General features: G+C 34.6%; 1 protein-coding gene and 1 pseudogene across 7 annotated transcripts in view; one reads left to right on the forward strand and one right to left on the reverse strand.

The window, feature by feature from the left end:
* Positions 1-27889, reverse strand: part of DMD (dystrophin) — a 2122179-nt gene that overhangs the window by 1951261 nt on the left and 143029 nt on the right. The gene's annotated exons all lie outside the window — the stretch shown is intronic.
* On the forward strand, positions 3336-3794 carry LOC109451731 (large ribosomal subunit protein uL24 pseudogene; annotated as a pseudogene).

Genomic DNA, 27889 nt, shown 5'->3' on the forward strand with positions numbered 1-27889 from the left:
CATGCATTCCCCTGTCCCATCTCACAAAACCTATCCTGGACTCTATATATCTACCATAAATATGTCCAAGCATGGAGAGAGTTTTATTTCACAATGCTTGGCTATTTATTCCTTTTCCATAATTTTTACCAAATTATCTTCCTTTTGCTTCTTTAGTCCACAACACTTAACTTTCTCCTGGAACTCTTCCTACACTGCCCTGAAGTTATTCATGTACTAATTTATTTTCCATTCATATTTCCAAAATTAATTTTCAAGGTTCTTGTCTTATCATGGAGGAATTAGAGTTAGAAATAAGCCTTGAATGGAATTGCTGGGTCATAAGGTAGTTCAATTTTTAATTTTTTGAGAGGCCTCCACACTGTTTTCCATAGTGGCTGCACCAATTTGCAATCCCACCAACAGTGCACAAAGGTTACCTTTTCTCTGCATCCTCACCAACACTTGCTGTTTGTTGATTTCTTGATGATGGCTATTCTGACAAGTGTAAGGTGATATCTCATTGTGGTTTTTATTTGCACTTCTCTGATGATTAGTGACATTGAGCATTTTTTCATATATCTGTCTATTGGCCATCTATATGTCCTCTTTGGAAAATGTCTATTCGGGTCCTCTACCCATTTGTGAATTGTATTGTATTGTTTGTATGTTCGTTTGTTTGGTGTTGAGCTATATGAGTTTTTTTTTCTTTTTCTTTTTTTAATAAAATCTGGGTATTTATCCAAATAAATCCAAAACACTAATTTGAAAAAAATTATACACACCTATGTTCAATGCAGCGCCATTTACAATAGCCAAGATATGGAAACAGCCTAAATGCCCACCAATAGACAATTGGATAAAGAAGCGGTACATGTATACAATGGAATATTACTCTGCCATAAAAAAGAATGAAATCTTACCATTTGTGACAACATGGATGGAAGTAGAGCACATGGAAGTAGACAACATGGATGGTATGCTAAGTGAAGTAAGTTAGACTGAGAAAGACAAATACCATATGGTCTCACTTATATATGGACTATAAAGAACAAAATAAATGAACAAACTAAACAGAAACAGGCTCATAGATACAGAGAACAAACTGATGGTTACTAGATGGGAGGGAAGTTGGGGACTGGCTGAGAAAGGTGAAGGGATTAAGAAGTACAAACTGGTTTTTACAAAGCAGTCATGGGGATGTAAAGTACACCATGGGGAATATAGTCAATAATATTGTAAAAACTATGTACAGTGACAGGTGGTACTAGACTTATTGGGAGATCACTTCATAAATGATAGAAATATCCAAGCACTACTCTGTACACCTGAAACTAATATAAAATAATATTTAATGCCAACTATAATTTTAAAAAATAGTCACAGGGATGTAAAGTACAGCATAGGGAATATCATCAATAATACGGTAATAACTACGTACACTGTCAGATGGGTAATAGACTTATTGGGGTCATCACTTTGTGAGGTATATAAATGTCTAATCCTATGTTGTTCTGAACACATGAAATTAATTTTAAAAAAGAAATGAGCCTTGATACACTTAGTGTTTGGATGGGGAACGTGGAAGTGAGTGACTTGGGGAATAAGAGGTAAATAGAGACGGAAGTTGTTGAGGGGTATAACAACTTTAGGAAAACTTTTGTTTTAAGGTCTGAGGAAATGAGTTCAAATCCCATGCCTATGACTGCTAGATTTACGATTTGGAAGTTGCAAAATTTCAGTCTTACATTCATTTTTGACAAGAGATAAGTAATAAAAACTCTGTCATGCAAGGTTTTGTCGAAAATCCAATATGATAACTATGTGAAAACTCTTTGAAATTATCAGGGGCCATTCATATATGAAATACCATTTTAATAATTAGCTTGTGATCAAATGATTAGGGAGGCAGACTGCCAAGTGTATACTGAAATCAATTCAATAAAGGCTATAGAGTATAGTTAAGACATGATTCAAATATGTTTTAAGAAGAGCAAGCTTACACAATACTTAGAAAAGGTAAGAAATAAAAAGTAAGAAAATGGAGATGAACTCTTACACTAGGATAATATCAATTAGAATATGAAGAAAGTGAAAGGATATTAGTAACATGTCAAATATGGAATTGACATGAAAGACAAGAAATATTTGAAATTGACTGCAAGAATTTCGGTCCAAGAGATTAGAAGTGTCAGGACACCACTGTTGGAATATGGGAGCAAAATAGAAAAAAAAAAATTAGGAATCAGAAAACAAACAAACAAATAAACATTCTATGGTTTTGGATAATTTTAGAGCCATGACCTAAAAGATACAGGCTATTCTATGCTGAATAAATCTAACTTACTCTCAGACCTCTGTTTTTATGCTGCTTTTTTGGCATTTTCAAATTCTCACTCACTTAACTTTCTGTAAAATTTTTAAGGCTTCAATGCTTGTGTAAGAAATTCATGTTATGGGTTTGTGCTCTAAAAATTTTTAGTACCATAATAATAAGTTTTACTGCTCCTGAGAATGACCTACAATATTAGGTTATTATTTGTTGTATTAGTCCAGCAACATCATAAACTATTGATTCAAGTTTGACATTTTAAAATTCTCTAATAAACTGAAAAAAGTCCATTTCTGCTGTAACTCTGCAGTGCACAGAAGGCAAATAGTCGTTTCTGTCTTCCCTGGGCGTCACTTAATATAGAGTCGAAAAAGTATATAATTTTAAAGGGACCCCTATAACATTTCTGTCTTCACATAAAACACTGTGATACGTAAGACTAATAACAGATATGAAAATGAGGGAATAAAATCCTTTAGAATAGATGTTTATAAAAGGCCTCTTCAATGAAGAGGCCATTTAAAAATAAGTGCAAGTTTTAGTGTGCTAAGGATTACACTGCCCATTATTCGTAATGATAAAGGGATCATGTAACTTATAGAGTGCCACAGTGAAGGTTAAAAGAAAAGTTCTTCAAAGTAAAAACATTCTTAACTTCCAAAGTACAAAGTGCAAATCGGACCCACTCATGTGTTTTCCAAGATAAAAACTGAGAAAGTTGTCAGATTCTCATGAGCCTCGGCTACCCACAGCCAATCTGTTGCTAAATGTTGTGAGTTCTTTTCTGTTGTATTGCATGTCTTAATAACTTTTTTCCTTCATTTGCCAAAATGAAACCCATATGCTTTTCCCCCACATGATTCTCCTGCAAAGACTGTAGCTACTATTCGTGCTTATTTTTACATATTGAATTTTCGTATAATAATTCAAAAGTCACTGTGTCTCTTGAAAGTTGCAAACCGTTAGAGACTCAGGCTGACTCATGCCCTTAAAGATTGTTTAATTATTCTGCCCTTCTGCGGCCATCGCTGTAGCGCCAGTGGCCAAAATGAAGTTCAACCCCTTTGTGACTTCTGACCAGAGCAAAACCCAGAAAAGCCACTTCGATGCACCTTCCCACATTCACAGGAAGATTGTGTCTTCTCTTTCCAGAGAGCTGAGACAGAAGTATAGTCTTCGACCCATGCCCATCTGAAAGGATTATGAATTTCAGGTTGTACGAGGACACTACAAAGGGCAACAGATTGGCAAAGGAGTCTAGGGTTACAGGAAGAAACATGTCATTTACACTGAATGAGTGCAGCGGGAGAAGGCTAAGGACACAACTGTTCATGCGGGCATTCACCCCTGCAAGGTGGTTATCGCTAGACTAAAGCTGGACAAAGACCACGAAAAGGACCTTGAACGGAAAGCCACGTCTCGCCAAGTAGGAAAGGAAAAGGGCAAACATAAGGAAGAAACAACTGAGAAGATGCAGGACTAAAGTAATCTTATATATAGCTTTCATTAAAAACTGTTCAAAAGAAAAACAAAAGATTGTTTAATTAATTGAAGAGGAGTCCACACACACAAAAGATGGACAGAATATGCACAAAGCAAAAATTTCACAAAAACCACGTGCCAAATTTGTTTGTAGCTGCCAGAAAAAAATTACGTATACTTACTACTTAATTTGAAAACACTTGGCCATTTCTAAGCTTTAGACTATCTTTGGAAACTTTGTAATTAAAGTTTTATACTTGCAAAAGATAGGACTTTTTAATTGAAATCATCAGTCTTGATCCTTAATTTAGAGATCAATAAATTCACCTTTAGATTATCGATAATAAACACATATGATAAAATCTAGTGATACAGTGGCTCATAAACCTCCCGGTTTATTTTCTAAAAAACGATAAACAGTTATATAAGTAGTCTGTATCTATAATTTAGAGACATAAATTGTTTTGGGGGTTAATTATTACTATACTATTTTCACAGTATACCTTTATCAGATGTCAAAGATAAAATAGGTTAGATCAGAAGATAAGAGGCCCAATTAACAATTTACAGGGTTGAAATGCAAACCTTAAGTGCTAAAAGTGTTCTATCACAACAAGATCTACAGACACTCAGCAATCCTGCCCCCTTTGTTCTTCTGGGCTGACAGCAAAGCATGGCTAATAGATCACTGTATTCTCCTACCGAGTCCAGATGGGACCTTCTCAACATTTCAGTCCAAGAAGATACTACCAATTAATTAGAGTTGGCACTTGAGGTTATTCTTTGTTTTGCTTTCTGTCTTTTTTTTTCCTTTTTTTTTTTCTTTTTGGCACCCAGACCTTGCTAAATGAAAAACATATTAAACATCTCTTTAATGTGACATTAGGAAATTTCAAGAAGTAACTGTTTAAATCTGCAGATTTTGAGCTTTAAGGGAATTCAGCTCAGGGACTAAATTTACATTGGATTAGTAATGTATAGTTTTCTACTTCATCCTAATGAACTCACTGGCTTTCATAAGTAATTCTCAAGACAATGTGTCCTCAGCATCCTGGCAAACCCACACAACTTCTGCTCCTTCCTCCTACATGTCAGTTTGGGTTTCAGCATTTCATGATAAAAATCCCAATTTTCTTTCGGCATTATGAGTTCATAATTGGAAGTGTGAATAAGAAGTTAGGGGGAAAATTCCTTAAATTTCTGCGGCAGAAACAGATCACCTTTTTTCTGTCAAGTGTTAGAGCAAGATCATCCATCAAAGATTATTTTTGCGGTCTCAGTAAATGTGAAGAGTGCATGGGGATAATGCTAGCCGCTTTCTTGTTACAGTTTTGATAAGACATGACTCTCTTTAGTAAGTATGATTCATAACTATTAACTACATAACGAATAATTCCAACTATTCCACCTAAATTAGATATAGATACATTTAGAATATAAACAATAAGAGGAAGTAGAAAGAAAATGCATTTAGAGAAAGATAAATAATAAAGTTCAGGAATGAAATATTTCTCAACTGAGGGACAACATAGGATCACAATCCATCTTTTTTATTTTTTAATCTCAATTACTCTACGTAGTTATTTATAAAAATAAGTACCAGAGTACAGCATGGCAACTATAGTTAATAATATTGTATTGCATAGTTGAAAGTTGCTAAGAGACTAGATCATAAGAGTTCTTATCACAAGGGAAAAAATTTTGGAAATATGTATGGTGATGGATATTAACTAGGCTTACTGCAGTGATCATTTTGCAATATAGACAAATATTGAATCATTATGTTGTACACCTGAAACTAATATAATGTTGTATGTCAATTATATCTCAATAAAAATACAAAATAAGTACCAGAACAGAATAAGTAGTGAATAAAGGGGGAAAAGAAAAGATTTTGTAATTAGCAACATTGTTTCATGCATAGAAAAGAGAATGAAGATGGTCAGAGCATAAGAAGAAAACAAGGGCATCGAGTAAAAAGAGTAATGAAAAGAAAACATACAGGACAGGATGATATGGTGTGAAAAGTCAAACTCAAAAAGCTGGAGCAGTGCAGAAGTTGAGGATGAGGTAAACTCTGATGTTTTGATATATAAGAAGAAAGGAAGGTAACTGAAAGTGATTAATGGTGTTGTTTTAGCAACAGAATAAGAGATTAAAGGCAGCATTCTGAACTGATTGGAAATGATGATGAAGGAAAGAAAAGTGTTTGGTGTGGGAATTTGGAGATGGTAAGATACAGGAATACCAGGCTGGAAGAGATTTCCACAGTGAGTTTCAGCTTTTTAAAATACGATGGAGTGATTGATATAGATTGGATAGTAGTCTGGATGTTACAAGGAAACATATCTCTACAATATCCTTAGCAGTCATCACTGAGAAAGGGAAAGGAATCATTTAACAGGAAAGATAAGTTTTCAGGAAATTAAAAGTGAAATAAGATATATGAGAAGATGTGAGAAAGAGACTGAGAGGATATTTCGTTTAAAAAAAATGGAGGTAAATTTGAGAAAGATTTTCCTTTACAAATAGTCATCACCACTCTTAAAGTAAATTAAAACTTCTAGTAAAATAACACAGCATACTTTCCTATATGCAGAGAAATTCAATAAAGAAAATACTCAAATTCTCAATTTTGAAAACATGAATTTCTTTTGATTTATGAAGTTTTCAGGTCACTATTCTATTAAATTTTCCAGTGAATTTACTCTCCATTTTCTCAGGTATTATGGAATACATATGCAGAAAAATGTGTTCCATGGTTTGTACATTTATGTCTGTTTTAAATAAACTGCCTTTTTCTATGATTTCTCCTCTTTTCAGTTCAAATGTGCTATAGTGCAAACAACCTTGGAACAGAAGATTTTGCTGGGCTTTATTATTTTACTTTATATATTTATTTTATACACACACTCAGAAATACACACACACACACACACACACACACACACACACACACACACAGAGTGCCAAAAAATGGATACACATTTTAAGAAATGAAAAAACTGCATTAATCGTAATAGTCAACATATACCGATAACAAAAGATGAATACAAGTCACGTTTGACTTCTGCAAATACAAGAGGTGCTCATCAGCGTCCAGACACTTCTGATTACGACAAACTACTGCTTGAGCAACGTTGACCAAAATGTCCACTTGTATACAATTTTTGGCACCTCTGGTGTGTGTGTGTGTGTGTGTATTCACATACATATGTATACTCACACACATATATTCATAGGGTGAACTTAGACAAGTCATTGAAACTGTTTGGGCTGCCTTTTACTATTCCATCAAGTAAAATGATTAATTTCTATCCAAAGAAATCAGGAAGGTTATTAATAGAATATTAACACATTTAAAATGGTTTAAAGTACCATAGAAAAAGCACCATCAACATCCATCCATTTGTCGCTGATTTGCTCACCCATCGCACAAATTAGGCACCCACTATGGGCCAGGTACTACTTTGGTTCAGGAATTAGATCTTTGAATGAGACTCGCATTGTCCCCGCCTTCCTATCAGGTATTGGCATTATTAATAAACGACGTACTCATATTTCTGAGAGGTCCTGAGCCTTCTTACTGTGGCCGGAAACAAGGCTTGAACAATTTATGCTGAAGAACATTAAAAAACATGATTATGAAAGCCAAGAGGTAATCCAGATTATTATCTTTTGTTAAGTTTATTTTTCTATTGTTATCCTTCTGTGGCTTTTAATGTTAATGGAATTACCTTAGGTCTTCCTCACTGCACAACTTCAGGGGGCACCTTCCTATACTCCTCTGCAAATAGGAAATTATGCTGTGTTACTTTACTAGATATTTTAATTTACTTTAAGAGTAGTGGTTACCATTTGTAAAGGAAAGTATTTCTCAAGTTAACCTCCATTATTATATGATTCACATAGACTCATGTAATATAATTCTATGTGAATTATATTATATTCATATAGAATATAACATGAATGGAGTGCCCTGGAATTTGTGCACTAATTAGTAGTGCTCCAATTTATATTCTTCAGTTTGATGAATAACATTTTGAAACAGTTTCAACTTTATATCTTAAAACAAATTCAGACTTACAGGAAAATTTCAAAAATTGACGTACGTATCCACATATACCCTTCATCCAGAAACATTTTTTTAAACTTCATCTTAAATATAATTTCACTTCTGACCATATTTAGGGCTGATTTCTAATCAGAAGAACAACCATATAATGAAAACCTGTTGAAATATGTTTGGCATACAAAAATAATTGGGGGGTAAAGTTTCAGTATAGCAAAATAAGATGGCTTAATTATTACATGTATTTTCACGCATAGGGGACCAAAATTTCTCATAGAAATACCATGTATGGAAACAGCAGAGCCAAATAATTCAAAAATTACACTTGGGAACAAGATGCTCCAGGGTCAGTTTCCATTTGCCACTTATGAGTAGTGTGACCTTGAGCATGTTCGTTCATCATCAAGTGTGTACAGGGAGAAAAATATTGTGTATCATTTAAAGGTTCTATGAAGATTAAATGAGTTAATATTTACAAAGTGCTTAGACCAGTGTCTAGCACAAAGTAAGCACCATTAATGACTTGATACAAATAATTTGACAGGCAAACAAACAGTACTCTTTCTGTTCTGTAATGTAAGACCATGGTTACACTTAAACCCTAAAATAATGAGAAAGATTGATGTAGGGGGAGAGGATTATGTGTGCATGTGTACTTAGGTATTTAAATATTTTATTTCTAAGTTTTCAGCGTTCCATATAATGTGGTGAACTGAAATTGTCTGATTAAACCAGGCTTATGGTTAAAGCAAACATGCATAAGATGGGGCAGTTACTGTCAAAATGTTAATGCATAATACAAAAATAGAAATAACTTTATTCACTGTGTATTTTTTAATCTCAGAAGGAATTTTGGGATCCTACCACACTGCCAAATCTTAATTTTGACCCCTAGTTGTCCCTGTATGGTCCTGGGACTGTAGGGGACTCGGGTGTTTAGTTGATCATAAGCCATTCCCTGAACATTGGCTTTGAAATTGAATCTTAGAAAAGTCCTGATATATAGCTGATTCCTATAAACTTTAATTCAGATAACTTAAGTCTGAAGATAAATTTCAATTTACCATATTTGCAAACATCATGGCAATTAAACACGTTGGGGAGACGAACTACATGAGAACTCTTGAGGAAGAAGACAAAACAAGTAAATGGAAGATAGAAAAGAACCATGGAAAGAAAACAAAAAATGTACATGAGGGGAAAGTATCAAAATTGCTGCAAAAGTTAACAGGATAAACCACAGTACATTGAGACAGATTGATAATCCCTTGAATATGGCTGTGGGTTGACCAGCATTACTGATTGGAAGAAACTTTTGATGGTAATGGAGACAAAATCAATGGTAAGGTATGAAAGATATAAGTAGATCACTAAGTGAAATGTAATCAATTTTAGGACTTACGATTTCAAATAAAGGCAGTATTGAAAAGAGGTTATTTATTATATGAGCAGTAAAACTGGCAAAAAACCCCAGGAATGCCTGAATATTTTTTGAATCTCCAAATAAGATAGATTCTTCTCAACTCTTTATAAGCCTTTTTTTTCCAATCTCTATTGATTCTCTTGCATTGACAAAAGGCTTTTGAACATTTGTTTTTCATCTGAAACACCTTTAACATTATTGGAGCCTCCTAATTACATAAATGCTTATATTACCTAATGAGCAGAAGAAACAAATCACTATTCATATCATTTCAACCGAATTCAAGTTTACTTAAAGCTCTCTCAGAGTTCTAAATGCCATACATTTACGAAAATCAATGGGTAGAAAATGTAACTGTCAAGAAAACTGCTTTAGTTACTATTTACTGGCTTAAATTTACTGGACACCAAGGCTACTGAAACAATACAAATGCTCTCTATGCCCCAGAGCTACCAATTTATTGATGGTGTTAACAATCTTTGGATGACATTTTCCTTTTCTTCTGAATTCACTCTGAGGATGCCATTAAATACATTTCTAAACAACAATGAAAATGTCTAGATGAGAGTGTGATCCAATTTCAAGTGTTCTCTGTGAAGGACTAAGCAGAGACAGACACTCCTTCCAGGCAATGTCCAGACACCCTCATTAAAATCAATTGTCAAGATTTACCAGGTTATGGGAACTGGTTTGAATTGTGATGTTGACTGGCTTAAAATTTGATTTAATATTTTCTCAAAATATTTCATTCAGCAAGTGATTGATTTGCTACTTATTATTTACCAATTACTGGCATATGTGCCAATGAGAAAGCGCTTGATGTAGAAAGCGCTTCAGATGCTGGAGTGGAAGGGGGAGTCAGAAAACAGTCAATAGGATAAAGTACACAGGAAGATCTCCGAATAGACCTCTATGTAACCAATCTCTACTTAGCTAACTTTCTAGATTAACAAACAGTCTGCATTTTTTCTAGAAAGTACACTGGCTAATGCCTAAGGTAAAATGGATTATTTCAGATAATACTCAGCTCTCTGCTAGGCACACAGGTTCTGCTCCCACAAGTTGAGTATTTACCCAAACCAACTAATTAAGGCAGCTATAATTATTTCTATAGTTATATAAATTAAGATTATCAACTGACAAATGTTAATCCCACAAAGACAGAGGCTTTGTAATCACCAAGTAACTAGACTAGATTGTACTCAATATTTATTGTTCAAATAAATATAACTACACAATATATTTATTTCTGCAAAAACTAAATTGAATATTTTAGAGATAATAAATATGTTACAAAAAAGACTCAATATTTGGCCATACTTTGATGTAAAAGTATGTAAAACTTTGATAAAAATAATAAAGACTTCTTTATGCAGAAGTCTTTACTGGTATCATTGAATTCTAATTCAAATATAAAGAAACTAAATTTGGCAATTATAGATTAAACTAGCTCTGGCAAATAGAAGTATAATGCAAGCCATATATGTAACTTAAAAAATATCTAATACATACATTAAAATATAAAGAAAGTAAAATTAACTTTAATAATACACTTTATTTAATAATTCAAAATATTTCAAGATAATCAATATAAAATTATTAATGAAATATTTCATATTTTTCATACTAAGTTTTCAAAATCCACTGCGTATTTTACATTTACAGCACATCTGAATTCATGCTAGCTACATTTCAAATGCTCAGTAGCCTCACATGGCAAGGGTCTACCATACTGGCTATCATAGAAATAGACAATATGGATGTGATTTATGTATGAACAAAAACGATCTCATTCTAATCTGTGAATTTGTGTGTTAAGTGTGAGTTCTAGATCAAAGTACATTTTGGTTTGCCTATGGATGTCCAGTGGCTCCAGCACCATTTGTTGAAAACACTATCCTTCCTCCATTGACTTGCACCTTTGTCAAAAATCACATAGGCATACTGGTGTGGGTCGATTTCTAGATTCTTTATTCAGTCCCACTAATCTATGTGTCTGTCTTCCTGTAAGTATCACACAGTCTTGATTACTGTAGCTATATAGTAAGTCTTAATATTGGGTAGTGTGATTCATCCTACTTTATCCTTCTTTTTCAAAATTTTTACCTATTCTTAGGGACTGTGAATTTCCATATAAATTTCAGAATAAATTTCTATGTATACAAAAAATCTTGTTGGGATTTTTATTAACTGTATTATATCTATAGATCAAATGAAAAAGAATTGACATCTTTACTATGTTGAGTATTCCAATCCATAACCAAGGTGTATCTCTCCATTTCTTTAGTTCTTTGATTTCTGTCATCACTATTTTGCAAATTTCAACATATAAATCCTATACATATTTTGTTATGTGTATACCTATATAATCCATTTTCTTTGGAATTAATGGTTTTGTGTGTTACATTTTGATTTCTGCATGTTCATTTTTAGTATATAGAAGTGTGATTGATATCTGTATTGCTAAAATCATTGGTAATCTCTAAATATTTGGAGTAATACTATAGTGAATTTCTTTTTGGCAGTAGTTTCCTAGTTACATTTAGATTTTTAATGGATATAGAGCTATTCGGGTTGAAATTTCATCTTGCTGGAGCTTTGTAGTTTTGGGTTTCAAGAAATTGGTCCACTTCTTCTAGGTAACGTTTTTTTTATAGTATTTCTTTATTATCTTTAATGACTACAGGATCTGTAGTTTTATTCTTTATGTTGGTGGTTTATGTCTCCATCTGTTTATTTTTGTTAATATATCTGGAATTTTATCAATACTACTGATTTTTTTGATGAACTTGAGGTGTTTCAGGAAAATCATATCTTTAAAGAAGGCCCAATATCAGTCAAGTCAAGAAAATGGATAAAAATCCTTGAAGAAACCGAGAACCTGCAATTTCATATTTAAGGCATCAAAGTGCACATTAGTGGATCACTTCACTAATGAGTCACAGCTCTCCAGATTTTACTGTATATGTTCCACAAATGTAATGATGCTAAAATAACTTCTGTAATTTTGGAAAACCCAGACCAGATGGATTGAGGAATTTCTCTTTAAACTATCTCTCTCAGATGTCTACATGTCTCAAAATGGAAATACAACAGATGAGACCTGCTCACTGGGGAAGCGGAAGTGGTAGGGGAATTTTTTTGACCCACTCTCTTGTTTGAAACCTCTGGGGATTGAAGGGAAAAGTGGATGCAAGATATGTCTTAGTTTTAATGTTAATACGATGGTACAGCTGGGACTTGTCCTACATTTATTGAGAACTCTAATTTATGAAAACTAGATCCCAGCATTTTGAAAGCAGATTTGAGACCTCTAAAGCTCTTTCTTTTAGTTTTTTTTTTTTTTTTTTTTTCCAAATTTGGTGACAGTCTATCATATTGTCCTGATTCTTTTTTAAAAATCTACTCATAGGTTATTCTTAAGCCCTTGAAATCAACTCCTTGTATGCTTGTGATTATGCATTCCCATGCAGATAACCCCAAATTCCCATCTTGTGCTTTAATAAATCATGCAAAATAATTAAGAAACAAGTCATGTCATTTTCTGTTGAACTTGATCAAATTAAAATAGTCAGATACACTTTTTCTGATAGAGATTTGGATTTTTGTTTCATGAAACAGAAGAGGAAGCAAGAACATAACAGATGGAAGAAATGACAGAAGGTGGCGTGGAAATGAAATAACATTCATGTAGTGCCTTATATTGTCAGTGATAGGATATATACCAACCACAAACAGATAAGGGAGATAATTTGGAACAAGGGTAAAGAATGGTTTGCTTCTCTCCATTTCCTCTCCACTACCCCTAAGCAACTTTGGTCTCTCAAACAGCCTAACAGAATCAACTTTCATGAAATAAACACTATTGGGAGAGATTAGTCTCCCAAAGTAGTTATCAATTAAATCTTACTCTGTGTGTACCACTTTAGCAGTAAGTATTTCACCAAAAACTAAAAACACGATTAGTATAAAGTTAGACTATGTTTCTACCAAAGGGACTTAATCACATAATATTAAATAGTTCATGTACTTGCATACAAATAATATTTCTTTCCAGACCAAAAACTGAAGAATAATAAAAAAGAGGAAGGATAAGATGATGGAGTGCATATACTTTTAGATACGCACTTGCCATAAAGGTACAACTGAGCAACTTCATTCTTCTTCGAAGGTATAAAAATTTAATTTACTTGAGGCTTTAGAACTCACTAATAGAAATATACACACCTAACAAAGTAGTAAAGCCCCACAGCATTATTAGCAAAACCATCCCAGTCAAAACTTTATTTCAACACACTATTTTTACAATTCAGTCTATAAGTCTATTTAGGTATAGTTCGCTATAACTTGGCCTCTAAGTTCACTTAGAGAAAAAGTTTAAACTTGAAGCCCAGAGGCCTTTGAATCTCCTAAAATATAAGCAAAACTTTTACATGTCTGTATATACCATTACCAGGAGTATAGACTCAGTGCTCACATCTGATTTTTAAAAGAATCCATGATCACCTACCAATTAAAAACTATTAATTTATAGTTTGAAAATCAAACGTATTTAAGTATTGGCCAAATGGCTATAATGTGTAAGTATTTTGATCAAAAAGCTAGTTATTTGTGTTTTATTTCCCTAAGTCTATTACTTAATGAATAGAAACTTTAATGTTGTTGTCTTGTGCCAAAAAACATACATAGATGCAACAGATGTGGAAGAGAATGAAAAATTATAGTTTATCTTTTCAACGGTACAATGTGTGTTCTCATTACGATTGCTTCTTCTAGACATTAAAGTGAATAATCTTATCTCATAAACAGTAGTCCATTCATATCAGCTTAATAGAATACCAGCTGAGATGAAAAGCTTGATGAAATCATAACATCAGATGCCGGAATTCTCAGAAGAACTTGGCAATCCAAGCAACAGAATTAATATCAATAAAATATTCCAAAGAGTAAAGAAAAAGTCACGATTTATCATAGTCTATTTAGATTTCTATTGTTATGTCTCATAGTACAATAAGTTCAGATAATTCATACAGTTTGTTCTTTCATAAAATGATCACTGAGTGCTTAGTCAACAAAATGCTAAAAATTCAAGACACTATGTTAGAAAATAAGAGGGCAGAGGGAAGGGAGCTATAGTGACAAACAATTAGTCCCTATATCTAAGGACCTTAATATCTAGTTGTGGAATAATCTATACAAATAAAAATTATTGTACATAAGTAATAGGATCAGTAACCACAAAAAAATAACATTTTAAATTCTCAAACCCCAGTGGAATCGGGAGTGAGGGAATGATAGGGGTCCTCTAGGCTGATCATGGAGACAAGGAGAACAGAAGATACCTCACTCTTCTCCAAGGGACTGCTAACTGTTTTGAGAATAACCTTTCAGGAATGCATCTTTTGTGAATATGCAGAATGGTCAGGGAAAATTAGGTTATATAAGTAAGAGACGGTGATGAGGCATGGTGAGTTTCCTGGGTTTTGGAATAGGAAAGTGTCATGTGAATTTGAGGAGCCAGAAAACTGAGAGGAACATTATAATAAATGTTGCTGTAGATTTTTATATCTGCTTTTAAATTTTTAAGAAATTTAAAGTACCTGATTACTACATTTTCTTTTGAATATTGTTTTCTTGAACGTGGCATCTGTGGAAAATTGGACTGTGCGCGTGTCCAGATTTATAAGGCTTACATTTGCATATATTAACTTAATGTAGTATAACTAGATAAACAATGAAGAAAAGCAGTTTATGGGAAGGAGATAACAGTTTTTACTGGGGTGGACAAAGAGGACTTGGTTAAAGAATGAAGACTTAAGCCCAGTCATGAAATCAGGTTAATCCTCCAATCAGGAAAAAATTTTAAAAAGATGGGGTAGGATTCAAATTTTTTTAAAAAATGAAAGGAATGGGCATTAAGGAAAATTGCTTAAATAGCATAAAATTAAGAAATCCCTGTCATGAAATTCATGCATGAAATTCTGTCATGCCTATTGATCTGTTTTGAAAAAAATTAAAAAGAGTAACTAGAAGTATTCTCAAGTCGCCATGCTTTGAGTCTTCTGACCACAAACTGTAACCATATCCCAAAGGAAGCTAAATAAAGGAGAAGTTGAGATGTTTATTGCAATGCAGTTGTTACAAATTGGCAGCCACAAAGTACCATTGACAATTTGATGACTTCCCTCAGGGTCAGCTTAGCTTTCTTTCTCACTATTCACACCTAACCTCCTCCCTCACCCCGAAGGCTATCAAGCATCCCACATAGTTCTGTAAGGCTGCAGTTCCACGTTTTGGGAGGAATTGTTAAGAAGATGAGGTATGCCTACCTTGTATATCAGAGAGAGTCTCTGTTGAGTCACCACAACAATCAAAGAACCCACCTAATAATGGGAAGAGAAACTGACATGAAATTATGCTCCTCTCCTTCTTATGGAAGTTATGAGAACTTGGTTCTCAGTATTCAGGAGTAACAGAAGAGCATTCTTCCCTCTGTGACTTTGAAATTACTCTACATAGAGACAAATGAGGAACCCTTCATTGTTGGACAAGAACTGAAGAGCTGAGCAATAGTTTAAGGAGAGCTTGATTCAGTACAGAAATCAAAATGGCTGCCTGAAATTCAACCCATTAGGCCAATTTCCTCCTATTGAGATTAGGTTACTTGGCTAGTAATACAGGAGCTAAACCAAGGAGAAACAACTATTTCTCCCCTAGGGAAGGAGGAAAATGAGTCATTTATTGAGTACCTGCCATATGCTATGCACTTTATACTCATGTCATTCAATGCTCACAACAATATTATGATTTAGGGAATATTATTTTCACTTTACAGGAAAGAAATACAATAAAGTGGAAGTAACATGGACTTTACAATCAGATATACATGCATCTGAAATATGGATTAGCATTTTAATAGTTCTGAAAAAAACATTTAAACTCTTTGTGTCTTAGTTTGTTCATTGATTAAACAGGGAAACATTATCTTCTATTGCTAATGAGCAAATACTCATTTTCACCTGTTTTACAGTTAACCAGTTAACTTTCATACAAAAGGCATAAATATAAGAAAAATTCAATACTTACAGTTTAGTATGTTCCAGACCTTACTATATGTTAAACTGTACTATATGCTATCTCATTCAATCCTCACACCAACTGGGTGAGGAGGAGCCAGTTTTTTTCCCAGTACTTTACAGTTGAGGAAACTAAAGCTCAGAGATATGGGGAAACCTGTCTACAGTCTTAAGAAGATTAAGCGGCAGAACTGGCATCAGCCCTTTGATGTTGATGCTGTCATCTTAGACAGACTTTTGCATGGGCATCTGAGGAAGAACTAAGGGTAACAACAATTAACAGCTTACATTTAATGAGTATTTAGGTTATGTCAGACTCTATTATGCAGTCACATTACTTAAATCAACCCATGTATTTCATGCTCAAAATTTATGTGAAAGGTGTAGTGATTATTCTTATTTTACAGATGTGGAACCTGAGGTGCATCTACTATACTCCGGAATGAATAATTGGTAGATCTGGAAATTGAACGGTAGCTCCCTTCACCACTCTATGCCGAGTTTGGGTCTCTTCTGCCATTGAGAGTTCTGAGGTCTGGGGCATGTCACTTACTATGTTGCAGGCCTCAGTCTCTTTATTCATGAAATGTTGGTATGGACTGCATAATTTTAAGAACTGTAAAGTTTCGATGGAGAGCTAGAATTTTATTAGGTTACTTTTATAAACTTGACACACTCTCTACTTAATCCTGCTCACATATATAGCTCTTCTAAAGCAGGCACCCTTCAAACTCTCATTTTGCCTCCACATTCAGTCTTAAAATCAATCTTATCATCATTATGTTTTGCTCATTATCCATTCACCTCTTACATGCTGAACATCACCTGGGAGCAAGGTGCAGCCTTCAGCGTTGTGTGCCTCAACCCATATAGGCTAACCCTCATGATTTTCAACCTCTCAGCCCGAGCCAAACCCTTCTCCACACCCACTTCACCCCTTGCCAAGATCCTTGCGCATGAGTGATTCTATTACATAGTCTAGTTTTGCATGAGTCTGTGTCACACCCTATTTCTGTTCAGCACACTTTTAGTTCTAAGATTTCTAATCTGGAGACTTCTGTTTCTGAATTAGACCTGAACTAATTCAGGCTGTCAAGAGGATTGTGTCCTGAAAATTCCCCTGAGTCAGAAGAACAAATATTTTGTATAAATAGAAACTCAGATAAAATAGGGTAGAGAGCTGATATAAACAGGAGGACTCTGCCACTAGAAGTATCCAGAAGATGCAATTACCTACATGGGATTCATGGCTTCACCAGAGAGCAGGCACACGGCCATTCAGGCATTGAAGGATGAATACAGAATTGTGTGTGGGGGGGGGAGAGGGAAAGAGAGAGAGAGACAGAAAGAGAGAGAGAGAGAGAGAGAGAGAGAGAGAGAGAGAGAGAGGTAGGTATTGATGAAACAGAACATTTGTAAGTGGAGGGACAGTGAGACAGTGAATAAGTAGGAGGCAGCATTAATACAAAAAAAAGTCATTCACTTTCATTTGTTATGCCATTGATAATACTGGTAAGATTATAATTTATTGATGTATTCTCTAGGAAAGGCCCTTTTCCCATCACTCCCTATTATCCATGTCCAACAAACGATTGCCTTTAGATCACCGATTTCTCCAAATAAAATCAATAACCTAGGACCACAAACTGAATTCTCAGTGTCATATCCTTCACAAATGTATACACTTACACATGTATAATATATATATAAGCTCATGAAATTTTTATTTTCGTTTTCTACCACTCCATATAATTTCCAAACTTTGAAGAGAGATATTTGCAGAACTATGGAGAGGTTATCAAAGAAGGAATGTAAATTTTAATGGATCCACTTAATGTAATATTGCAAGTTGTTATGGCAAAAGCTATAAGTGAGGTTATTACTTTCCAGAAGCTACCTGGTATATGCAAAACTGAGTATAGAAGCACAGATATTTAAAACTAGAAGTAACCATTAGATTCCCAAAGGTAGAAAAGTTAGGATGAAAACATGAAAATGTTTTCATAATCCTCCTGAACAGTTGACATACGAATATATGTCTCTCACCTTTCTTTTAAAGATCAATTAAAAGTTCTAAGTTTATCATACATTGAATGACAAATCTGTTTGAGAAAATGTGGTTTCTTATTAAGGTTCTGTCTCAGGTCAGAGTTTCCTATCAGCAGAGCTTGAGAAAAGGGTACTTGGAAAAGGGATATATTGTAGAGGAAGCACTCAAAAGAGAGGAGTTGTGAATGGATCAGAATACGAGAAGGGAAACACTAAACAAAAATGAGATCTCAGACATTAGTTTCAACCTGATCCCAGAGGGAGCTCTGGAGCACTGACTGCACCACAGATTTGGTCGCACCTTGTGGCAAAGGGGTTGAACTTTTGTAACTTCCCATCTGTGAGTCACTGGCTTCAGGCTCCTGACTTCCTTCAGGACAAGGACACTTCTCCAGAGAGGAAGACCACAGTGAGCAGCCAGCACTCCCAGCTCAGGAAAATAGGTGTGGTGAGCTGGTAAAGGGGATTTTGCTAGAACATCACTAGCACCTACTGGTGTCAGCAAAGAGAACCAATTTGTTTCAAAGACAGTATAGAGAGGGAACTATTTTATATTTTCTTGAGTCTCACTGTATTAAAAATGTATCTGAATTTATGATTTGTTAGATAAAGCACTCATGCATACTCCTGGGCAAAATGTGAACAGATGTATCAATATCTCCAAGGGTCCAAACTGTAATTTTAGAAAACTTTAGCTAAAATTAATGCTTATTTGGTAACAATTTACTGTGTTTCCCCGAAAATAAGACTTAGCCGGACAATCAGCTATAATGCGTCTTATGGCAAAAATTAATATAAGACCCAGTCTTATAAAAGACCTGGTCTTATTTTACTATAAGACCTAAAACCAGGTCTTTTATAAGACTGGGTCTTATATTAATTTTTGCTCCAAAGGACACATTAGAGCTGATTGTCTGGCTAGGTCTCATTTTTGGGGAAACATGGTAGTGACACAGGTTTATGCCCCTAAAGAATGGGAATCATAATGACCAAAATATTGTTACCAGGGATTAAAAAAAAAACTTTCAATACCAATTGCTATAAAAAGAATGAATGAGAATATTTTTACAGTCTACTGCAAGTGAAAGTAAGAAATCATTCAGTGGGATTTAGAGGAAAGCTGTTCAAAGGGAACTCATTCATCTTGGATAGTATATGAGGTTTAACAATTAAGTTCACGAACTCATCCCAGAAAAAGTGTTATGTACCTCATTGCTGAATATCACTAGAGGCACCTTCAATGTACACCCCTCGGGAAGCTATGCACTGATGTCAGTGCCTAGTCCACCCTTCAAAGCAATTTTGGAACTCTTTTTCTGGAATGGTCATCAGAGCTATTGTCATATTATCCTTGATGTCTTCAATGTTATCAAAATGTCTTCCTTTCAGTATTTCCTTTATCTTTGGGTAAGGAAAGAAGTCATTGGGGGCCAGATCAGGTGAGTAGGGAGGGTGTTCCAATACAGTGATTTGTTTACTGGCTAAAAACTCCCTCACAGACAGTGCTGTGTGAGATGGTGCATTGTCATGATGCAAGAGCCATGAATTGTTGGCGAAAAGTTCAGGTCGTTTAACTTTTTCACTCAGCATTTTCAGCACTTCCAAATAGTAAACTTGGTTAACTGTTTGTCCAGTTGGTAGAAATTCATAGTGAATAATCCCTCTGATATCAAAAAAGGTTAGCAACATCGTTGCAACAAGTTCACAAACTCAATTGTCAGACCTCGTACACTATTTTCCTTCTGCTGGATCCCTTCCCTCTGTCACGTGCAAAGAGGCTGGAGATCCAGCAGCTATCATAGACTGTGAGGTAACATTGAGAATGGAAGTCACCTAGCAAGACAGAAGTTTCCTGGGTCCCTGAGGATCATGGCCCTGCTCTGCTAGTAATGTACTGCTTAAAACTGGACCTCTTTAATGTGGCAGAGCAATAAATCCGTTTCGGGTTTCCTGTAACATGCAGCCAACTTTGATCCTAACTGATGCAGCCATTTTGTTCATTCTCAAAAATCTAAAATTTACTATTATCAATTTTTGCTGCACCTCAAATTTTCCCAAAGAATACAGCATATTGAAATATCATGCCATTGTTTTTAAAAGGCTTTATAAATATATTCAAATCAAACTAGACAAAATCTCATAAATTAATGCAAAGGTATAGCTCATTTTTATAGCACAGTGCAAATTAAGTTGAACCCATTTGCCACAATAAAGATCCAATTGTTTGCTTTGAAGTGAAAAGTATCACGAACTTTCACTGCTGCATTTCTTTCAAAAGTACCAAAACGCTTTTCTAAGTCTCTCTGAATGTAAGGTATTCATTACCACTGAGATAAAAACAGAATGTGAGGGTCACATGATGCTGGCAGCTGAGATTTCCACTCAAGGTCAGTCACTGGACCCTCAGGCAGCCAAATAGTTTTCATTGCCAAATTGACGGATGCCTATAGCCTTGAAATAAGGAGATACGACTATGATAACTTTTATCCTTAAAAGATACTTTAGACTATAATATGTAGGCTATATCTCATTAAAATTGTAAATAAGAAAAGCCGACTTCAGAAATAGTTATGGAAAATTGGAGTACAGCCTGAAATTATCTTAAAGCATCGGTATGGGGCCATAAAGATTTGAAGACAGATGATAAAGATGTACTTTCAAAGCATGGAAATTTTAAAACAGGAACTTGCATCAGTTGCTAAATGGGGATTTAATGTAACTATCAGAGTAATCAGTGTCAGATACTGAAATATGAAATTTAATTTGGGTCTTCAGATGACAAACTTAACAGAAATAGGAGGTTGCTTGTAGAAATGTTACTATACAATTCCTACATTTAGGTGCCTAATTTAGAAACCGAATAAAAGGTAGTAGGTAATGCAAAAATTCTAAAACAAATGATTCAGTAGCCAAAAAATAAAGCAAATCAGCATACTGAAACTACCACAATATGAGAAATCTATTATCACCTGAGGAAAATACATTACTCTGCTCCATTGTTAATTATTCTGAAGAGATGCCCATCACCTGTTTAAACATCTAAATGATAAATAATCAATCAAATAAACAAATCTGGAGAAATCATATTTATCACACATATTTTAAGGAAAAACAAACATGGTTATTTATATAAATTTAATATTTGAATAACTTCTCAAGTGTTTTATTCTACCTCCAAATATTTATGAACAAAATACTTATATTCCTGGACTACAGAAATCTTTATCATCAACAGAAGGATATTTATTTGCAATGATTGGAAGCACAATATTTGTTTTGTATATTTGAGGGTTATTGAGTACACACTCACCCACACATACAGTATCACTTATGCAGTGTATTATACTTTTGTTATGCCTACTATCCATTTCACCTTCTTTATTACCCTGTTTGTCTTCGCCTACCCCTGTTCCTCTCTGGTGGTGTTGGTTAGGGCTTACCTCACTCCTGCTCCAGAAATGGGCATGTGATGGAACCTGCCCAATCAGAACATGTACTCCCAAACTGTTAATTAATTCAGGAATGTATAGGTGATTTTTATCAGAGTTAATCCTAGGTCTTCTGTTGGAGAGAAGGGTGTTGTTATTTTCTATTGAAATTGAAGTACAATAATGTGAGCCTGAGACTAATATGAATACCATATTGACAGAGAATGCCTAAAAAGAGACTGGTAAGCACAGATGAGAGATGGTGAGAGAGGTACTAGACCACATGGCATCACTTCAGCTCCTGAATCTAACTGTGCTTGAAGTATTACCTCTTCACTTTTTTGTTACATGAGCTAGTAAAGCTCCTTTGTTTCTTAGTTTGCTAGTTTTTTCACTTATAACTGAAATAGCTTTGACCTACACTTATATATGTGTGTATGTATATTTATCAAGACTAAAAGATAGAGAGACCTAGATTCTAATGAGGTAATTGACTAAAAATGAAATTGATCCAATTATTTAAACTCTCAGCACCTCAGTTTCCTTTTTGAAAAGTGAAGAAGTTGGATTACATGACTGATATTTTTTTTCTAGATCTAAACTCACTGGGTCCAATGAATTGATTTTGACAGATGAACAATTTGGAGGCATTTAAATCTGGAAGCAATTTAAATTCAACTTGGTATCTTTATAACCCCAGGCCTGAGAAATAACAAAAACTATCAAAAATATGACCGGTCTCTATCTCAGTCAATGAGTACCACTTTATAGTAATTCATTTCAGGAACAATGAGATTAAAACATAGGTAACTATGGGACCAGCTGGTAAACCTTAGTCTCAGTTTAACACTGAGACCAGAGAGGTAGCATGCTGTGGAATATAACAGTAAGGGCTATGAAAGAGTAAATACGGGTTTTGAAGCCAAGCCCTGACTCAGAATACCTCATCTGTAAAATGCGAATAATAATAGCTCCCTCATAGGCTTGTCCTAAGAACGTACTGACCATATGTGTGTGTGTGTGTGTGTGTGTGTGTGTGTGTGTGTGTGTGTGTGTATTAACTTTTATTTATTTAAGTGTGTTTTTCCCCGACCCATCAGCTCCAAGTCAAGTAGCTGTTTCAACTTACTTGTGGAGGGCTCAGCTCACAGTGACCCATATGGGGATGGAATCAGCAACCTTGTTGTTAAGAGCACCGCGTTCTAACCAACTGAGCTAACCGGCCGCCCCACATAGTATATGTAAAGCTCGGCGCCCCATATAATATATTTGAAGCTCTCACCACAGTACTTGGTACAAAGTAAATGCTCAAAATTCGATAAATGTTATTATTCTCTGCAGAGCTATTAAAAATGACCAAAGTGCTTGAGAAAATATAGTTCCCTTTGGCATGAACATTAATCCACAGATGTTTCAAAAAATACTATGGGGAAGTCGTAAAAAAAAAACACACACCAAAAAACCCAACTCTCAGCATATTAGCTCCATTCAACCTTTGTGAGATCTTGCTTGTGAATGCCAACTCAATATTTTCTCCACTTCCTCACACATTGCCTGTTATTTCTGGTCAGGAAAATAAATAAACAAACAAGCAAATAAATGCCCATCTGGCAGAGTATTTCTCCACCTATATATGAACCAGAAATGCCAATCATTTCTAATGTGTATTGCCCAGATGTAATAATTACCCTCTATTTAGAACTACGCCATTGGTTACTGTGGAAAACACTGTCAGCAAAGCATACCCCAAATGCATTGCTGTGAAAGAAAATTGAAAAAAGAAATTCACAAAACAAAACCCTAAACGCAATCCAAAACAGAAGTTGTATGTTTGGTAGATTCATAGAAAGAGAAGGCTATACTTGTTTTCATTTGATAAGAGATACTGCCTTTTATACAATAAAATGTTTAAAACTACTTGTCTGATTTCTGATTCTTAGTCAAACCGGCAAATTTATGAAACTGATTTAATCACACGTCAATGATAGCAAGCAGAAAAAGAGAATAGGAAAAAATGTCTGCAACTGATACTATAGAATGAATATTTTCCTAATTTGCCTAAAGATGTCAGTTATTACCTTAATACATTTATAAGATGCAACACTTAACTAACATTTGCATTTTAATTCATACAATCAGTTTGTATGAGAAAGAAATGTATCAAGGAAACTGTGCCTATGGAAAACTAAATTTTGGCGATTAAAATAATTTTATTAGGCTAACAGTAAGAATTTAAAGAAGGACTAGAATTCGAACCTTTAACAAAAACCCAGTGTTTTAATTTATAGTGTATTTGAAAGAAATTAGAGTGCGTTTCCTACAAAAGAATTGTATGCAATCCAAATCCTAGTTTCAACTGAATATCATAGAATATAAAGAATGTAGAAGTGATATTTTTATATAATGATGTAAGGGGGCAAGAGTCTATCTTTATATTTGTAGGAATGAAAATAATATGTCCTGAATGCTTCCGAAAGTATATTTAAAGCTCTTAAATTCTACTAAATTAAATTTAAAAAGACAATTCTAGTTAACCACTTGAACAGGGGACTTATTGCTTTGATAATTGAAAAGAAAAGCCCTTTGGTGACTATGACTCTAAAATGGGTTTGAGAAATATATATTTTATGGGCAAGGAGGGGGATTTAGGAGAGAAGAAAATTGTCCTAGAGTGCAGGTGATCTATTGGAATGAAAGTCGGAAATTACCTTCCACAGTGTTGACAACTAAACTCAGCATTTGCTGTCTCAACAGGTGCACACTCAGGCCCACCGACCCTCAGCCCTTCGTCAAGGCCAAGGAGATAGATAGCCAGTCCCCACACAGCTGTGTCTCTGGCTGCCACTACAAAAGAGCCAGGCTCGGCTATTTTTAGGTTTAGGGTAGGCGCTCAGCCAAAGCCCAGCAGCAGCACCAAACCATGTGCTGAGGACACTGAGACTTTTGAGTGGTACCAGGCAGGGCTCCACCAGCCTCCCGTCGGCCTTCCTAGTCACTGAGACTCTCAGTTCTGTTTCCTGCAGTCCCCAAACCACCCCTGGCTTTCATCATCTTGCTCACAGGTCTCCTTTTCCATACTTTTGACAGTCCCTCTCCTGTTTTAACTTTGATGTCTCAGTTAGCTCCAGACCTTGAAGCCATGAGATTTTACTTCTCAGTGCCTACACCAAAGAAAGGGGGTAAAAATCAGAACACTCTGCAGCTGCTTCTGAAAAAGAAAATAGTGGGTTGAATTTGTTCATCGTAGTATGTCCTTCACTGTGTTAAGCCTGTAAGTCGTGGTCACTGCTACTACTGTGTGACAAACAAGAGGAAAGTGAATGGTTATGGTATAAAGAAATGCCAGGTCAAATACTCAATGTGGAAAGGAGAAAGAAACAAACAACTGGATTTTGATCATTTAAAGGAATTGGAGCTTGGAAGTCTGATGTTCAGTGGTATGCATTATTTTACCTTTGCTGAATACTGATACAGAAGGCGAAAATGTCTTGGAGTGTGCGTGTGTGTAGTTTCACTACGTGCTAACAAACTCTCAGTGGGTTTGTGTCATTTCCAGGTGGAAAGCTGTGTTTTAATGAAAGAAATTATTCTATATTAGATTGTGCTTTCTCCTGATAGCTCTTTGTCATTTGTAAACTGAAGTACATGCATATATTTATATTATACTCTTAGGTATTACTAGCAAAACAGTACTAAAAAACACTTTTCTTTTTAAAATGATATTTTCTTGTGAACTGACATGAGTGTTTATATATGAAATCCAATTTTGAAAAATGGAGTGCCGTTATTATAAAATTAATAAGGAATCTAGGTCAAACAAAAGCAAAGCCAAACCTTAAGTTTACAGAACTGTTTTATCTCTCTCTACACAAACTCATTTGAAATAATTGCTTAAATTGTGTGAAATAATGATCTAGAAAATGCATTTTAATGTGTCTCTAAAAATGTAATTTCATATGCCTAAAGTGAAAAATAATAAATAAAATAATAATGGATGAAAAATTGATATTTTATTTCTCATTTTAATTTTTATTCCCATAATTGCCACCCAAATTCACTAGGATTTATTCTCAGAGAACTAGTATTGTGCAGAGATCAGCTGGTTCATAATGAAGTGTCTCTCACAAATGAGGACGCTGTTTGCCAAAAATAATCTATTCTACCTTCATCTTGGACCAATGATTGAGAATGTATTGTTCTTCAAAGAAAGACAAATAAAGAGGCAATCCAATAAAATGGTATGTTTTTTTTTGCTTCGACACAAACATTTTTTAAATATTTAAAACATGTGTTAGTTACGTATATATGCAAAAACTCAAACTCAGGAGCGAATTATGGAGCAGAGTTCAAAATCTCATGTCAGCCATTTAGTAGTTATACGACCTTGAGAAAATTACTTAGACTCTGTGTGTTTTGGCTTTTTCATCTCTAAAATGGGGATGAGTCTTTTCTTATGATCTGGTTATGAGAATTAAATGAGGCACACACATTTGCACTCCCCCAGGGTTCTCTTATCCTTTCGCTGTGAGTAAATTCTCTCCCTGTGCCGTCTTGCTCCCTTCTATAATTTCAACCATCAGTGCCATCTGGATGATTCCCAAATATTTCTCTCTAGGTCTAACTCTTTTCTTAGCTTCAGTCTTCTATCCCAACAGCCTGTATCATGCATTCACCTGGATAACCTATCAGCAATTCCAAGTTAATGTCTCAAAACAAACAACCCTCTTCCCACTGCTAATTTTGATTCTATTCCTGGTTTCTCTGCTTCTGCTAATGCTATCATCATCTTACCAATTATCCAAGCTGAGTAGCTATTTTCAATAATCCCCAAATACATTTCATAAAACATTAGATACACTGGCTTTCATTGGCTGAATGTGAAAGGAGTTCCATCGTTAAATGAATTTGGGGAGCTGGGTTCAAAGATATTTTCCCTGCAGAATTCCAAAGCACCTTGCACATACACTGTGAAACTCTAAGAAGAGGTTATAGAAACTGGCATTTCCCTAACTTATAGAACTAGAGAAATCTTTTATGAGGGGTGGAGAAAATAGAAGGGGCCCACATTGAATAACTAGTGTGTCACAGAGCATTCTTTGAAGATTACTATCATGGTTTCTGCTATCACCATTCCCTTTTCCTCATCTCCCACAACTTATCCATGCTTTAATGAAATTGGGTTAAAAGTTATCTTTTAACATGTCACACAAGTGTCATAAATAAAGAAATTGCATTCAATGCTTATATGGGAAAGGTTAAACCAGGTTTTTCAGGCAAGTGGGAACAAGATATCAGTCCAGGAACTTCTAAATGAAATATTCTAAAATATTTTTCTACACTGAAGCCTATTTTCTTCTCATCTTCAACTGAAAATAAATTTAAAATATAATTAAAATTTTCATAATAAAACACTCTTTGGAGAACATTTGGAATGTAAAAATAGGAATACTGGAATAACCCAGAGTATAATCTCACTGTAGATACGTCCAACTGCTAATTATGGGTGAAATTTTATTTTGGCTATCTGACTCGTCTCCAAGTCAACAATTCCAAAGATTTATCTTCCAGAGCTAAAGTTTTCTAATAATAACGCTAAAAAAATACTCCAAAACTTTAAGAAAAATAAGACATGATAGCTAAATTTAAAAATCTTATCATTTCCTGTTCATATTTTACTTTTTCATTTCCATATATCTTAAAAATGCATATCAAAGCTATACGAAAACTGTATACTCATATAGTTTAAGCTGAATTTAACAAAGTATACTTTATGTAGGAAAACTTATTAAAATGGAATCTATTTTTTAATTTCCAAAACAATCATCTATGATTGACCATTTATTTAACATTGCCTATAACACATAGAGTATCCATCAATATTATTGCTGAGTGTAGACATGACTCAAAAATATAATTATTCACTAAGTAAATGTAAAGCTCTGTATTAATCACAATAACCATTCCATAAACATTTATTCACCAACATTGCACCCTCATTTCTTGGCCTCCAGGGGTTTACACTTTACATTCTTTGAGTAGAAATGTAAT

Source organism: Rhinolophus sinicus, chromosome 18, assembly GCF_057876585.1.
Source record: "Rhinolophus sinicus isolate RSI-liver-muscle chromosome 18, RSI-T2T, whole genome shotgun sequence".
Taxonomy (NCBI): domain Eukaryota; kingdom Metazoa; phylum Chordata; class Mammalia; order Chiroptera; family Rhinolophidae; genus Rhinolophus; species Rhinolophus sinicus.